Genomic DNA, 16,250 nt, shown 5'->3' on the forward strand with positions numbered 1-16,250 from the left:
GTCTCTCTGGATGCGCCTGTATAATTGCTTGGGCTTGGGTGTAGGGGTCAGGGTAGCGGTGGGCGGCCGAAAAGGAAGAGGGGTCATTTGGCTGTGGAATCCAGACCTTGGTTCAGGCTGCATTTTAGAAGAAGAAGCAGGGGATCTGCTTGTCTAAACCCACAGGGAGGATTCAGTGACACAAAGGGAATTACTGTGAATTCATTAGATTGAAATTCTGCTGCTGGGTTTATTCTCAGGACTCAGCTTCCTGTCTTCTGCTCAAAAGCACTTGGCTGTCACCAGGGCCGACCCCCCAGGCCCCGGTTCACATGTTCCCATCCTCACCTCCCCCGCTGAGTCACCGGTCACCTGGCTGGCTTCGTGGGGCAGCCAGAGCCTGCCTCTTGCTGCTGCTAAGATCCCGCGTGAGCCACGTTGAGCAAGAAGATTACAGACGGGGCCTCTGGGCGGCGGCCAAGGCTGCTGCTTCTCAGCTTCTTCATACGAGGGGCCGGGAGCCAGGAGTCCTGCAAGAAGCGCTCAGCAGATGTTGATGAGATAGCGGGAGCAAACTGCGAGCTCCTGACTTGTCCCGATGCATCCTTAAAGCAGGTGTATCAGCACAGCCTCTTCTTGCTGGTTATTTTTCACTGCGGAGTTGCCGCAGGTAGCCTGTGTAGTGACCTTCTGGGCAGCTTTTGGGGTCTTGGGGAGCTCTTTTTAATCATCATCATTAGCTGTAGTATTTCCTGAGTGCATTCCACTCCACCCAGTGCACAGGGAGGTGGAAGAGGGTGGCGCAGGGGACGGAGCTGATGGATAGTTTTCCTTACTTGCTAACAGTGGGATCTCTAGGTGTTATGGGTAAGCTCCAAATCCATTTTAGATGCACATCCAACAAAAGAAAAAGATTCTTAGGGAAGCCTTGAGGCAACTCCTCAAGATTGATTGATTCCAGAAAAGGAGGTTTTTCTGCATCTGGTTTGCTTATGAAATGTTTCCCCAGGGTCTCTCTGCCTCACACCCGTCCCTGTCCTGGGAGAAATCTGGGAGAGGAAATAGATGAGATGGCCTCTCCCAGGAAACACAAGCGACCAAGTCTACAGGTGGGTGAGTGGGCGGGTGAACAACCTGCTGAAGTCCCCAGTGACTCTCAACCCTGTATTGAAAACTGAAATTGAAGCAGAGTTGGTTGGGACAGGAAAGTGAGTGGGTGGTGATGTAAACAGTGCAGAAGGGAGAGGATGGGGAGAAGCGGTGAAGTTGGGAGCTGGAGACAGAAAACAGGGCAGGGAGATTATCACCAAGGTTGAGGGAACTGTTACTGGCACATCACTCCCTCATCCTTACCCAGTAGTAACCTGAACACACTGGAGGAGCCACTGGATAAGGAGAAACACGTGACTTGGTGGTGGGAATGGTGGACAGTTCACAGGGCTGGGGGGGCTCTGAGGAATTTTCCTTTGCTCCTCACTGAACCTGGGGCTGTGGGTAGTGGGAACTCCAGGGAACTGTGGGGACCACCGTGAGATACAGAGAGGACCCAAGAAGGCGGTGAAGGGGACACTCCTTTTTCCTATACCGTGTCCAACAAATACTGTCTTTCCCATTGGGCCCCGTCAAAGCAATCCCCAGACCCAGATCTACTCCCCAGAAAATACTTCCTCTCCAGCTGTGAGGATTCTGTCTCTAAAAGCCCTGTGGTAGAAGGATTGCACAGCCAAGGGACTTACTCCTAACTCACAGGTTAGCCAAACCAAAGTTACAAGTGAATGCGTGGAACCTTTCTACATACTGATATTCACTAAAGAAATAATGCCTAGATTGCCAAGTGAAGAGACTAGCGGTGGTATTTTTGTTTGTTTACTTCCTGCATCATCAGGTATATATTTTTTTTATTGTGGTAAAATATATATTACATAATAAGTGAACTAGACACTTAAAAATAGTCAAGATGGTCGATTTTATGTGTATTTTACCACAATAAAAGTTATATACAAATTTAATGATATAAAATGTATTTGATACATATTTGAAATACATATGTGCTAAAGATTTATGCATATATAAATTTTATATATATAAAGTTTACTATTTTAACGTGTATAATTCAGTGGCACTAAGTAATTCACATTTTTGTGCAACCATCACCTATCTCTGGAATTTTTGCGACTTCCCAAACTGAAACTCTATACCCATTAATCACTAACTCCTCATTCTCTCCTTCCCATCCAGTCCTGGGCAACCACCATTCTACTCTCTGTCTCTATGAATTTGACAACTCTAGGTACCTCATGGAACTAGAGTCCTATAGCATTTTTTCAATCAGCATAATGTCTTCAGGGTTCATCCCTGTTGTAGCAGGTATCAAAGTCTCATTTCTTTTTGAAGCTGAATAATATTCCATTGTATGTGTGTCCCAACTTTTGTTTATCCACTCCTCTGTCAATGGACATTTAGGTTAGTTCTACCTTTTGGCTATTGTGAACAATGCCAGGTACGAACATGGGCAGACAACCACCTGTTTGAGATCCTGCTTTCAGTTCTTCTGTGCGTACATTTAGAAGTGGAATTCCTGGATCACATGGCAATTCTGTGTTGAATTGTTTTCCGTAGTGGCTGTATCATTTTACATTCCCACCAGCAATGCATGAGGGTTCCAATTTTTCCACATTCTTGCCAACAGTTGTTATTTACTATTAAAAAAAAGCCCATAGCTCTCCTAATGAGTGTAAAGTGGTCTCATTGCGGTTTTGAATTACGTTTCCCTGGTAATCAGTGATGTTGCACATCTTTTCATGTGTTTATTGGCATTAGTCTATCTTCTTCAGAGAAACGTCCATTCAAGTCCTTTGCCCATTTTTTTTCTTTTTTCCTTTTTTTAATTGAAGTACAGTCAGTTTATAATGTTCAATTTCTAGTGTACAGCACTATGTTTCAGTCATACGTACACAAACATATACTCTTTTTCATTATAGGTTACTACGAGATATTGAATATAGTTCCCTGTGCTATACAGTAGAAACATGTAGTTTATCTATTTTTTTCAGTTATGTATTTATGTATTTATTTATTTATTTATTTATTTATGTTTTTGGCAGGGGGGGTAATTAGGTTTATTTATTTAATTATTACTATTATGTTTAGTGGAGTTACTGGGGATTGAACCCAGGACCTCATGCATACTAAGCCTGCGCTCTGCCACTTGAGCTATACCCTCCCCCTTTATTTTATATATAGTAGTTAGTATCTACAAATCTGTTTCTGTTTTGTAAATAAGTTAATTTGTGTAATTTCTTTACATTCCACATATAAGTGATATCACATGGTATTTTTCTTTCTCTTTCTGGCTGACTTCACTTAGTATGATGATCTCCAGTTCCATCCATGTTGCTACAAATGGCATTATTTTATTCTTTTTTATGGCTGAGTAGTATTCCATTGTATATATACCATGGCTTCCTTATCCAGTTATCTGTCAAAAGACATTTAGGTAGTTTCTTTGTCTTATCTGTTGTAAATAGTCCTCTGTGAACATTGGGGTGCACTTATCTTTTCAAATTAGAGCTTCCTCTGGATATATGCCCAGGAGAGGAATTGCTGGATCATATGATAAGTCTATTTTTATTTTTTAAAAGAACCTCAATGCTTTCAGCAAACTGCACTCCCACCCACAGTGTAGGAGGGTTCCCTTTTCTCCACATCCTTTCCAGCATTTATCATTTGTGGACTTTTTACTGATGGCCATTCTGACAGGTGTGAGGTGATTGTAGTTTTGATTTGCATTTGTCTGATAATTAGCGATATTGAGCATATTTTCATGTGCCTGTTGGCCATTTGTATGTCTTCACTGGAGAAATGTTTGTTTAGGTCTTCTGCCTGTTTTCGGATTGGGTTGTTTGTTCTTTTGTTATTAAGTTTTATGAGCTGTTTGTATATTCTGGAAATTAAGCCTTTGTCAGTCCTTTGCCCATTTTAAAATCGAGTTCCTTTATATTGTTAGCAAAAATATTTTGCTTAACACAAATTAGTAATAATTTTTTATGCTTTATTACTAGGAAAACTTTTTTTTTTAACCAGGTTCTTCCTCCCTGCTGTTCAAAGAGATGTTTGGTTTTTTTATTTTTTCATTGAGCATCTGGCTGGAGAACCACACGTCCTCCAAAACCCCCTCCCTCTAGGCCTCTGATTTGCAACGAGTCAACCTGATCTGTGAGCTTGAGTTGAGGAGGTCAGAAAAAGCAAGGCAGCATCCCACCATGGTTGGTGAGAGCAGGCAAAACCTAATTTTATAATTAGCAGTGAGTTGCTAATTATACCTAAATACTGAGATTGTGGAAATGGGAGGTGGTGGTCATGGTGAGGGGGGAGGAGAGGTGATTCCCCTCTGAGGTGGGATTTCTGTTTGAACGGTGATGGGTAACCTGCCCTGGGTGCCCCAGCCTAACTCTCAGAGGACAACCAAGGGAAGAACTTTCCAGATGTTCAGAGGTGGGCTGGAGCAGCTGTCTCCTCCCTCGGTGCTGAATAGTGCTGATCTCAGGCTACACAAAAGGGCAGCATCTTTTGTTAAAAGAAAAAGAAAGGGTAATTTCAACTTTTTTGAGGTCATTCTTATGCCAAGCACTATGCTAAGTACTGTATTTATTTAGTAATACAATTCTCCTAACAACATTTTGCAGTAGACAGTCCTTTATGTCCATTTTACAGATGGGTCAGTTATTACTCAGAGAGGTTAAGTGACTTGCCCCAGGTCACAGAGCTAGTGGCAGTGCCAAGTCAAACCCAGATGTGCTTGATTCCAAAGTCCACATGCTGTATTATCTCCCCTCAGATCACATCCTTATCCTCAAACTGGCCCCAGCCTCACCCCGCTCCCCTGCCCAATGATCATACCCTGGACCTCACACTTCCTGGCCTTTGTGCTTCCCTGGCCTGAAGAACCCCTTCTCCTCTCCCAGGTGGAATTCCTGCTTACCCTCCTGTTGTGGGTGGAATTGAATCCCCTAAAGAAGATCTGTTGAAGTTACAACCCCCCAGGACCTCAGAATGTGGCCTTATTTGGAAATAGGGTCTTAGGGATTTATCCAAGTCCAGGTGAGCGAGTCTTAATCAATATGACTAGCGTCCTTAAAAAAAAGAGGGAGTTTGGACACAGGGACTCAGGGAAGATGATCTGAAGATGCAGGGAGAATGCCATTTGAAGACAGAGGACCAGAGGGCTGCACCTACAAGCTAAGGAACACGAGGCCACCAGAAGCCAGGAGAGAGCTGCGAAACAGATCCTTCCCCAGCATCTTAGAGCAGGCATAGTCCTGCCCGGCCCTTGAATTTAGACTTCCAGCCTCCAGAGCTGGAATAAATGTCTGGTTTCCTAAGCCACTAGCCTGTGGTACTTTGTTATGGTCGGCAGCCAGGGAGTAACTGACACACCCTCTGGACCCACTGATGAATTCTCATCTGGGAGGACCTAGCCTCTCCCGAGGAGGATCTATCGCTCTGAGCAGTTCTGCCTCCTCCCCTGAGTGTAAGCTGCCCCTGCGTTGGGGGCTGTGTCTTAATCACTCTTGATTTCTCTGCCTCTCACGGGGTGCCCGCCCAGCCCCAAAGCTCAAGTGATCAAGGATTCTAAAATAAATGCATCATCCATAGCAAGCACTGGAGAACCAGGGCTGGGAGGCTCAGCAGCCATCTTCCAGGCCAGCCCATGTGGGCAACGTTGTGCGGGAGGCTCTGAGAAGGCCCGCAACGACCCAAGAACTGGCCAAGCAAATCCAGTGTTCATCCCTCAGCCACATCTGTTTCCAGCGCCCTCCTTTTAGCTGTTTTCTCTCTTCAGAAATACTCTGCCCTCTCTCTCCCCGGAAGGACTGTGCGGTAAGTCCCTAGACTAGGTCACACTGTGGCCCTGGCTAGTGACTTCCTCTCCCGTTTCCTCATCTGTAAAATGCGGAGAACTACACCTACGTCATGGGGCTGCTGGGATGATTAAATGAGACACTGATATGTCACTGAGGGCTCCTCGGGGCCACCTTAACCTGAAACACCCACATAAACCCACCACAGCCTCCATCCTGACCTGCTGTTGGCAGGCCAGCCCCTTCTCAAACTTCTCGGTGGTGGCCTTGGGCTGGTCCTGGGTGTCACCTGCCGCCCCTGGCTCAGATCACTGCCGCACCACCTCCCCAGGCTGCTCCAGCTCTCCCTCTGCAGGCGGCTTCCCCCCAAGGCAGCCAGGGCCAGCTCAAGCCAGCCTGCAACGGTGGGGCTCAGGATGTCATAATGGGGAAGGGTGGGAGGGGAGAGCCCAGAGCCAGAAAGGACTGAGTCGGCGAGGGGCCTGGGGATTCTGCCGCCTGTCTGTCTGTCGTGCCAGGTCATGGGGACATAAGATCATGGTGGTCATTAGAAACTACAGCTGGCTGGGGCTGAGGCGTGACCATCCCTTTTAGGGGAAGCAATCGCTCCCTAGTTTGCTGCAGTCCCCACCACTCCATACTGCTAAAACTCAATCTGAGTCACATTTGTTAAGTCTGGCTCCTGGAAGCGTTTATATTGGTGACCCTTGTCCTGGAGCAATAAGAACTATTTTGCAGAGGAATTTTTAGAAGGTGATTTTTCTTTCTGCTAAATACAGAAAGCACTTGACACTATGTCTAGCATTTAGTAAATATTAGTTGTTAATTATTATCGCTTTTCCCTTCTTGTCCTTCATTAACTTCCATGGGTTGCTCTAAACTCTTTCCCTTCTTCTCTGGTTGATTGCAAATAAAAGCCCTGCCCCCTGCCCTGTGGTTTCCTCCATCTGGTTTGACGTCTCCTCCCCTGTGTCTGCTTGAATCCTACCCACCCTTCTACTCCACCTCAGTTCCCTGGTTCTCCACGAAGCTCCCCAGCCCTCTCTAGCCTCCCATGAGTTACTCATTCTCTGGATTCCTGTCCAACTGCCCAGCCACGCCACTTACGAGATGGCTAATCTTGCTCTGTCCTGTGACTTGGGGAGTTATTTACCTGAGTTATCGCCTTGTCTCTCCAACTCGACTTGTGGTTAGGGAGGTGTATTTCTTCCCATCCCAGCAGTTTTTACACATTGCCTTGCATACAGTAGGTATTCAATACATAATTTTTTCTTTTACTGTTTTATCTATTTATTGTTTTATTATTTAATTTGGGAAGAGGGCTGATAATTAGGTTTATTTACTTTTAGAGGAGGGACTGGGGGTTGAATCCAGGACCTCGTGCATGCTAAGCATGCACTCTGCCACTTGAGCTATACCCTCCCCCCCATAATTGTTAACTGATCACTTGATCATTTCTTCCTAGAAGGCGGCACCACCTTTTGTTTTGTCTGTCAAGTTCACCTTCCTTTTCTGGGAACTGTCTACTGTCCCTCCACCTCCCCCTCCACCCTGATGGTTACAATGGAAGCATTATGTCTCCACTGTGAACTCCCCCTCCCCACCCATTCCCTTGTCTCTGACCCCAGAGAGGAACGTACAGAGAACGGCTCACCAAGTTCCGAGTTCCGGGCAGACAGCAGCAGTTACGCCAACATCTACTGGGCAGGTGCCAGGGACTTGCTCACGTGCCGCACAGACTTTTTGTTCAAGTTCACTAAATGCATACAAGACCCTTAAAAGGTAGGTAACATTATTATTACCCCCATTTTACAGAAGAGGGGGCTGAGGCAGACCTCCCATCTGTTCTGTTCTGTTCTTTCTCCAGTGTGGAACCTAGATTTCTCACACCCAGGGCTCTCTGTTGTCTCCTCACCAGTCAATCTCTCCTCATCTCCTCCTGCCACCTCACAGCACAGCCCCGTGTTCCCATCTCCACACCTTTCCTTCTGCTCTTTTCCTTGCCTGGGAACACTATCTCCTTTTTTTTTTTTAATTTAATTGAGTTATAGTCAGTTTACAATATTGTGTCAATTTCTGGCGTACAGCAGCACAATTTTACAGTCATACATGAATATACATATATTCATTTTCATATTCTTTTCACCATGAGCTACTACAAGATCTTGTATATATTTCCCTATTCTGTACAGTATAAACTTGTTTATCTATTCTATATACACCTGTCAGTATACACCAGTCTCGAAATCCCAGTCTGTACCTTCCCAACTCCCTTCCCCCCGCAACCACAAGTTTGTGTTCTATGTTTGTGAGTCTGTTTCTATTTTATATGTAAGCTCATTTGTCTTCTTTGTTTTTAGATTCCACATATGAATGATAACATATGGTATTTTTCTTTCTCTTTCTGGCTTACTTCACTGAGAATGACATTCTCCAGAGACATCCATGTTTCTGCAAACAGCACTATGTTGTCGTTTTTTATGGCTGAACAGATCCTTTTTTTGCCTGAGTAACTCCTACTTAATCTTTCAGACAAAGGTTGGGAGCACCTCTTCCAGGAAGCCCTTCTTGAATAGCCTCCTCCTTCTCCGATGGGGAAATTGCTATTATCTCTCCACCGGGCCCGAGGCTGCCCTCCAGGACTGTACTCATTACACAGCAATTCCGCACTCTGTTGACTTACCCGTGCCTCCATAGACCCCGGGCTCCATGAAGACATACAGTCCAGGGTTCAGAACAGGGCAGACACATAGTAAGGCCCAGAGTGAAGGTGAAAATAACAAATCCACGGTGTCACATTCATGCCACCAGTGGATAAACTGTGCCTCTTACGAGCCTCGCAGAGCCTCAGGGGAGTGAAGCCCCAGAAAACCTACAATGTGCATCACTGGGCTGAAAGTGGCAGAGTCAGCCAGACAATAGCCAGCGCTGGTGAGGACATGAAGAAATTGGAGCCCTCAGTCACCGCTCGTGGGGAGGTAAGATGGTACAGCCACTGTGGAAAGCAGTTTGGTGGTTCTTCAAAAAGTTATAGAGTTACCATCTGGCCCAGCAATTCCTCTCTTGGGTGTCTACCTGAAGACTTGTATACAAACATTCAGAGCAGCATTTTTCATAACAGCTGAATGTCCATTAACTGATTAAATGATAAACAAAATGCGGTAAATCCATTTGATGGACTATTATTCAGCAGCAAAAAAGAACAAAGGACTTAGACACACTACAGCATGGATTGACCTTGGAAACATTATGCTAAAGGAAAGAAGTCATATTTCATTTATATGAAAATGTCCAAAACAGGAACATCCATAGAGACAGAAAGCAGATCAGTGATTGCCAGGGGCTGAGGTGCAGGTGCAGGTGATTGCCAGGGGCTGCTGGCAGGGACAGGGTTTCTTTTTGGGGCAATGAAAATGTTCTGGAATTAGGTGGTGGTGATGGTTACACAACTCTGTGAATATACTAAAGACTCCTGAATTGTACACTTTAAAAGGGTGAATTTCATGATATGTAAATTCTATCTCAATTTAAGAAAAATGGCAGGGTATGCAAAGCTGAGGGAGGCAGAGCCTGAGGGACAGGGTGGGGCGAACCGTTGGTAATAATAAGAAAGGTTGGGGGGAGGGTATAGCTTAGTGGTAGCGTGCATGCTTGGCATACACAAGGTCCTGGGTTCAATTCCCAGTACCTCCTCTAAAAATAAACAAACATAATTACCTCCCCTCACCACAAAAAAAAAAGAAAAAAAAAAAAAGAAAGGCTAACAGTTATCAAGTGCCGGCTTTGGGATGGCACTAGGCTAAATATTTGGCATAAATTATCCTATTTAATCTTCATGGTGACTCTGTGAGGCAGGTTCTATCATCAGTCCCATTTTACAGATGAGGAAATTGAGGCCCTAGAGAGATTGTCACCCACCAATCGAAGGGACCTCTAGAGCTAAAGCCTGTCTGGCCGCAAAGCTGTGCCTCATGTATGGGACCAGCCAGAGGACAGAATTAAGTCCCAGAACAAGGACAGAAGATGCTATGAGAGGCTGGAGAAGCCTTCACTTCCCATTGGGAATTCAGGGCATTTGGAAAGGATTTTGAAGGTAGACAGAACTTTGACAGGCAGAGATGGGGAAGTTTCAGGCAGGCAGGAAAAACCTGAGCACATACGTAGAGGTGGGGAAAGCTGGGTGTGTTTAAGGAACATTGCTGACGTTACTGGGAACACCCCAGCAAGACACATGCCCCTTCTCCCCCCAGGGGATGGGTCACGATTAGTCTAAGCCTATTGGACAAACTTACTTCCCACTTTCCCAGTCTCCCTTGCAGTGAAAGTTAACATGTGACCGAGTTTTCAGGAGGAGAGATGTGTGCAATGTGTCACTCGGTTTGGTATTTGACATCTTCATTTGGAATGCTAAGATGCAATATTGTCCACTTTGGGGAAAATGCAAAATTTTGTTCCCCTTTTACCTGTGTGATTCCTTAAGGAATATGTTTAAAACAAAACAAAAACAGGACTGAAACAGAAGTCTGCTCGGGGACTTCTGGGAAAAGTTTTGCTTTCCTGACCAAAGGACACAGATTCGGTTGGTACTGCCTGGGCTCTTCTTCCTCTCTCCCTGACTTAAATGCAGATGTGTTGTCTGGAGCTGCGGCCACTCTCTTGGGATCATGAGGTGACAAGAATGAAAACCAATGCTCTGAGGTTGATGCGTCAGGAAGACAGAAAGAGCATGGGTCCCCAAGGGCATCCCTGACTTGCTGAACCAACACCAGCTTCCACGCAATTTGTTTAAGCGACTGTTCTGTTTACCCTCCTAATAACATCCTAAACTCCCAACCTAAACCTTCCTAGTTTAGGAAATGTGGACCCCACCCCCAGCTCCGTGGATGGGCCCCGACTGGTTCTAGCCAATCACCGTATCCCATCTTCCTGGCCTTGGTGGTTCATTCAGGGAGGTGAGAGCAACCAATGGGATGTAAGAAGTCATGAGCCAGGACTTCCAGGAAGGAAAGTCTTTATTCTCCTTTGTTCACATCTACTGGTAGGGCCTCTCCCATCCCCCTTCTAGACTTGACCTGAGAAGCACACCTCCATGAGCTGCTGGCAGCCACCTTGGGGTCATTAGGGCAAAGCCCTCCTGAGACTGGAGCCAGCTCAGACGAATCGGAGCTGAAAGGAAGAGTGTGAGGGGCAGCAGACACCGCCACAGTCAAGCTTTGCCTAAAGCTAGGGTACTCTCGAACTGTTTCATTATAGGAGCCAATAAATCCCCTTTATTTTAACAGCCGCTTCAGTTAGGTCTTCTATTAATTGCAACTAAGAAGTCCTGATAAGAACAATATGAACATTTTAAAGATTAAGGTGGTGTCCTGGTGTTTTGGGCTGACACGTCATCCCCCCAAATTCACATGTTGAAGCCCTAACCTCATGCAATGGAACTTGGAGATGGGGCCTTTGGGAGGTCCTTATGTGTAGATGAGGTCATGAGGGTGGGGTTTTCATAATTGGATTAGTGCCCTTATAAGAAGAGACACCAGAGAGCTGGCTTCTCTCTCTCCACATGCACACTCCAAGGAAAGGCCGTGTGAGGACACAGTGAGAAGGCAGCTGTTTGCAAGCCAGGAGGAGAGCTCTCCCCGGGAACTAAATCAGCCGGCACTTTGATCCTGGACTTTCAGCCTCTAGAACTGTGAGAAATAAACGTCTGTCGTGGAAGCCACCCCGTCTACGGTATTTTGTTATAACAGTCCAAGCTAAGACGTCAAGAGGTAAGAGCCCTTTTGGTTGTAAATGACAGAAATCCAACTCAATTTATTTGAGAAAAAAAAAAAACACGTTCTGGCCTTTTAAGTGGAAAAGTTCAGGGCTCACGAAGGCTTTCAGTCACGACTGGATCTAACAGCTCCAGCTCTGCTGTCAGGACGGACTCTCCCTTCCTCTCTCCCTCACACCCTTTCTCTCTCCATCACGTGGCTCAGTCTTCCTCTCTGTCGGCCTCCTTCTCAAGGGATGTCCCCTGAAGTGGCAGCAAAGATGGTCACCAGCAGATGTGTGAAGCCACGCTGCCCTCACGGGCAGCAGCTCCAGGAATTAACCAGGATTTCGGTCCTGTTACCTGATGTGTCCTCATCACCTTCTCCCCAAAAAAGCTTCTGGGTGGTCCCGTGTGAGTTACAGCCCTTCCCACGTCCACACAACCAAGCATGAGAACTAGGAAACTGGGGCAGTCTTGTTGGCTAGTGTAGATCACACGTTCACTCTAGTGGGCTCGTTTCACTGGCAGCCCCATGCTGTGTGTGTGTGTTGTGGTTCCTAAAAGAAAAAGAGACCTTAGCTTACCATCAGTAGAATGAAGGATGGTGGGCAAATGAAAACAGCAGAGATCCCACCAGGTAGGGTCTCAATAATTTGAGAGGGCTGCGTGGAGAGCAGAATGGGCAAAGGGGCAGGTGGGAGGACCGAGGAAGATTTGGAGGACGGCCAGGACGCAGGCTATTACTGTGGAGGATTCTGCATAGGAAAGGATCTCTAACCTCGAATCTGATGAAAACTCCGACTCTCCCCGACCCCAAGTGCACATTTGCACATGCGCATAAAACACTACAAATAAGCTTGGAGAGATTATAACCTCCTCCCCAGAGCCTGAGGAGGAGCCCTGGTAACGGAGCCTTAGTGAGAGGTGGAATCTGGCTGCCTGACAGCTGAGTCAGACCGAGACCCGAGAGGCTGTGAGCAGGCACACCGCCCACGGTCAGGGTCCCTCCCTTGCTGAGCTTCCGACCCCAGTGGGGAGTGAATGTTAATCAGATAATCTTACAGGAAAATGTAAAATTACAAAGGGGAGGGAAGAGAGAATCAGTACATGGGTGGCGGGTAAGCTGCTCAGGCAGGTCAGGGAAGACTTGGTTAAAGAAGTGACATTTCAGCCACCAAGGCCCGAGGGGTAAAGGGGAGGGGCCTTATCTGTGCAAGAGCCCTGTGCTTGGAGCGAGCTGAGCAGGCTGATGGACGCCCTGGTGTGAAGGAACCAGGGGCTGTCTCCGCTGGATCCACACGGTGTTCCCAGGTCCTCCTGGAGTATACTCGGCAACGGGTAGCAAGAAAGAAATCGGGTTGCAACAGCAGCCTGGGGGCAGACCCACTCATTGCAAAAGCGAAAAACAAGAGTTTGGTTCATAAAGGTTCTGCTGTCTCTCCAACCTGGCCTCTCCTGGATCTCACTAGGGAAAAAAAAGCTGAAATCTCAAATGCCAGCTTCATTGCCAACACATGACAAAGCTCTAACTTGTCCGGCAAGTAGATTTTGAGCACAAACTACCCTGCTACCACCCCGTTGCCTAGTGCTCCCTAGGACAGCGCCCCCACCCCTGCTACCAGTCACCTGAGACGGGCGCCCACCCCCCACCCCAGCCGAGCCAGGTAACCTGCAGCTGCTCCTCTGCTGGCTTCACCCAGGCTCGCCTGGCTGACAAGAATTTTGCTGGGGGCTTCCTTCTTTCTGGGGGCCTCCGTGACTCTCCCTGCCCCCTTGGGAATGGAGTTAAGAGGAAGAAATCAGAGATGAAGATGGTATCTTTCTGAAGGAAATGGGGAAGGGACCCTTAAATGCAGCAACACCTTTTAGGTAAAGCAGCAAGGCACTCCCACCATCACCTGTCACCACCTTCCTTCTGTCCTCATTTCTAGCTCCTTGACTGCTCGGTCAACCATGCCCCCTTTTACTGATGCCTCTCAGACCCCTACCTCCCTTCATGACCCCAGTCCAGTGTTTCCATCTGTCCGTGTGACGTTTCCTCCACCCCACACTCAATATGAGAGAAACCATATTTTCATTATCTTCCTACCGCTGACCACCCACACTAACCCACCCTCCAAAATTCCCCATTTATCTCCAGGGCATGGTGTCCCTTGCTCTTCTTCATCCCTTATATCTGTTCCATCATAAAGTCCTAAAAAAAACGAAGTCTTGCCAAGCTTTATATTGAATTATTTTGTAGACTCATTCCTTCTATCTGATTTCTAGACTCAGAGACAGCTGGATTTATACCCCAGTATGACCACTAACTTGCTCTGTGACCTTGGACAAGTCACTTAACCTCTCTGAGCTTTTCTAAGCCTGTAAAACGGAGGTAAGACTATATTCCTCACAGGTTTGTTGTGATAAGTGAAGCATGGATAAAGTGGCATAAAATAGAACAGGTCCCGTGAAACATGAATTCTCTTCTCCCTGCACCGTCTCTCTTGGCGGCATCCTAGCCTAACCCCCTCCTCATCACATGACTAGTTAGAGCGGTAACTCCCCAAAGGGCCGCCAGTTTTCTAATCTATTCTCCAGTCCAATCCATCCCAAACACCAAGACCAGAGAAATCTTCTTAAATTATTATGTTTCTTTTGTCACATCCTTTTGTCCTATGATAGTCCTGTTCCATTACCATCAGGTTAAGTCAAAGACCCATTCTAGCCCCCAAATGTGCAATGATGTGGCCTTTTGCAACCCAGGCTGACTCTGCTGTCTTTGTTGAGACGGTGAGAATGAATGTGATTGCCTGGGGAGAAGAGAGGGGAAGAGAGATCTGGACACGACAGAATCTTAGGTAGGGAAATGGCCAGACGAATGAGCCGCTCCCTAGGGCTGCAGGGGATCCTGAAATAACTCTGGGATCTGGCATGGGGACGTGAGGATGTCAACTGAGGGGCCCCGGAGTCTCAGCACAGGAAAGAGACCACTCTCATGGGGCCCTCATGCACGGGGCATGATGCCAGCACTGGGTGTCAGCAGGGCCTCAGTGGACCTGGCCACCACCGTTGTGGACAGTGGCAGCGGAGAGAAGAGGAAACTTTGAGGACTGAGCACTTAGCCAATGAGACTGGGTCATCCAAGAGAGACTGTTTAAACTGGGAGACGCTGTAGCACCGTGAACTGGCAAATCAGGATCCCTTCCCACTTCCCAGCAGCCAGGCAGGGGCTCATCGGATTAGTCACAGGAAACTGAGAAGCACTGTTTGTCCTTGCATTTCTCCTTGAATATTCATCTGTGCTCCTGCCACCCAGGCCACGGTCACCCAGGCAGTGCTCCAAAGGCTGGGTAGCACCGAGCACCCGGAGCAACATTTCTGCAGCTGCCAGAGGGGGCGGGCAGGGGGGTGTCGTGGCAGAGGGCTCTTGGGAGCCTGGATGAGGAGATGAAGTGTGCGTGTGAGTGGAACAAGACTCTCCTGGGAATGGCTCGGGGATGGTTGCCTCTGGGAGAGGACATAGAAAAGTCAACTTCAAGGGAACAAATCAATACTGTCATATACCCTGGAGGCTGCTAAGGGGAAGCACCTTCCCCCAGGGAGCCCGGGGCAGGGAGAGCAGAAAAGGCCCCAGGCCTGTTAAAATTTAATAGAAGAGTGATGGCCTGGGCGCCGTCCCCTTGGTTCACTTAATCCACCCCACAGCGCTAGGTGTTTGTACAAAACACCAAACAAACAAAACCCAGAGACACCGGTTCCCCCTATTTCTGCTTTGAGGCTGGGGTTCAGACAAGTTCAGGAGCCACGGCTGGTACGGATCTGAACCTCCATGTCCGTGTTTTCCCCACCTTAGCCCGCTGCCTAATTAAAGGAGGAGAGGACTGTCAGGTGAAGGGACAAGTTCCCACAGAGCCCTTTGCTCTGAGGGAGATTTCAAGTCAGCTGCCATCACGCCACCCCCACCCCCTCCCCGCTGGCTGGCATCTCTAAACCGTCTCCCTTGGGAGCAGGGAGCACAACGTTGAGACCCAGGCAGAGGCTGGGTCATATTGTGTGCTGAGATCTTGGGCAAAGCATGTGTCAGCTTGGATTTCATTCTTATGACTGTGGGGATAACAGTTCCCGCCTTTCGCTGAGCGGGTAAAGGGCTGGACCTGGCCATGTAAACCGCGTGGCTCGCGTGGAGCCCAATGCAGGAACAGGTGAAAAGAACTTTTCTTAACTCTGCTACCCATCTGCCGCCCCCTCTCCCAGCTCTGCTCCAATCTGCATTTTCAGGGTTAAATACCCTGGAGGAAGCAAAGTGGCTCAGAACAAGATGGGTTTGAGAGGCTCAAGCAAGCTTCCCTTGACCTTGACCTTTGGTGTTCTTCAAAAACAGAAATCTAGAAAACCTTTTCTGGTGAAGGGAACAGAGCAGTCTCCCTGGGGGCTTGGCCCACCTGGCACCTCCTGGAGTATCAAGTAAGACAAAGAGCGCAGGTTGAAGGCAGGTGTGTGTGTGTGTGTGTGTGTGTTTGTGGCACTATATCAGGGTTTTAGGCGACACAACCAGGGCTTCCATCCCCTGCGGGAATGGGGCTCAGCCAGCTCCTCGCCCAGAAAGAACATGAGAGAATCACACTGTGCCAGTGATGGAGGCATCACCGTCAGAAACTGTGCACCGACCTCACTAA

The 16,250-nt window shown here is 47.6% G+C and overlaps 2 long non-coding RNA genes across 2 annotated transcripts; one reads left to right on the forward strand and one right to left on the reverse strand.

Moving 5' to 3' along the window:
• Positions 1-4,016: 4,016 nt before the first annotated feature.
• Positions 4,017-6,227, reverse strand: LOC140700514 (uncharacterized). Its single transcript, XR_012078923.1, has 2 exons — positions 6,062-6,227; positions 4,017-4,545 (listed from the first exon to the last, which is right to left on the reverse strand). It is a non-coding gene; the product is annotated as an uncharacterized lncRNA (long non-coding RNA).
• Positions 6,228-6,346: 119 nt separating this feature from the next.
• LOC140700515 (uncharacterized) lies at positions 6,347-9,006 on the forward strand. The gene is made up of 3 exons (XR_012078925.1): positions 6,347-6,593; positions 7,469-7,622; positions 8,373-9,006. It is a non-coding gene; the product is annotated as an uncharacterized lncRNA (long non-coding RNA).
• Positions 9,007-16,250: the final 7,244 nt, after the last annotated feature.

Source organism: Vicugna pacos, chromosome 12, assembly GCF_048564905.1.
Source record: "Vicugna pacos chromosome 12, VicPac4, whole genome shotgun sequence".
NCBI classification, from domain to species: domain Eukaryota; kingdom Metazoa; phylum Chordata; class Mammalia; order Artiodactyla; family Camelidae; genus Vicugna; species Vicugna pacos.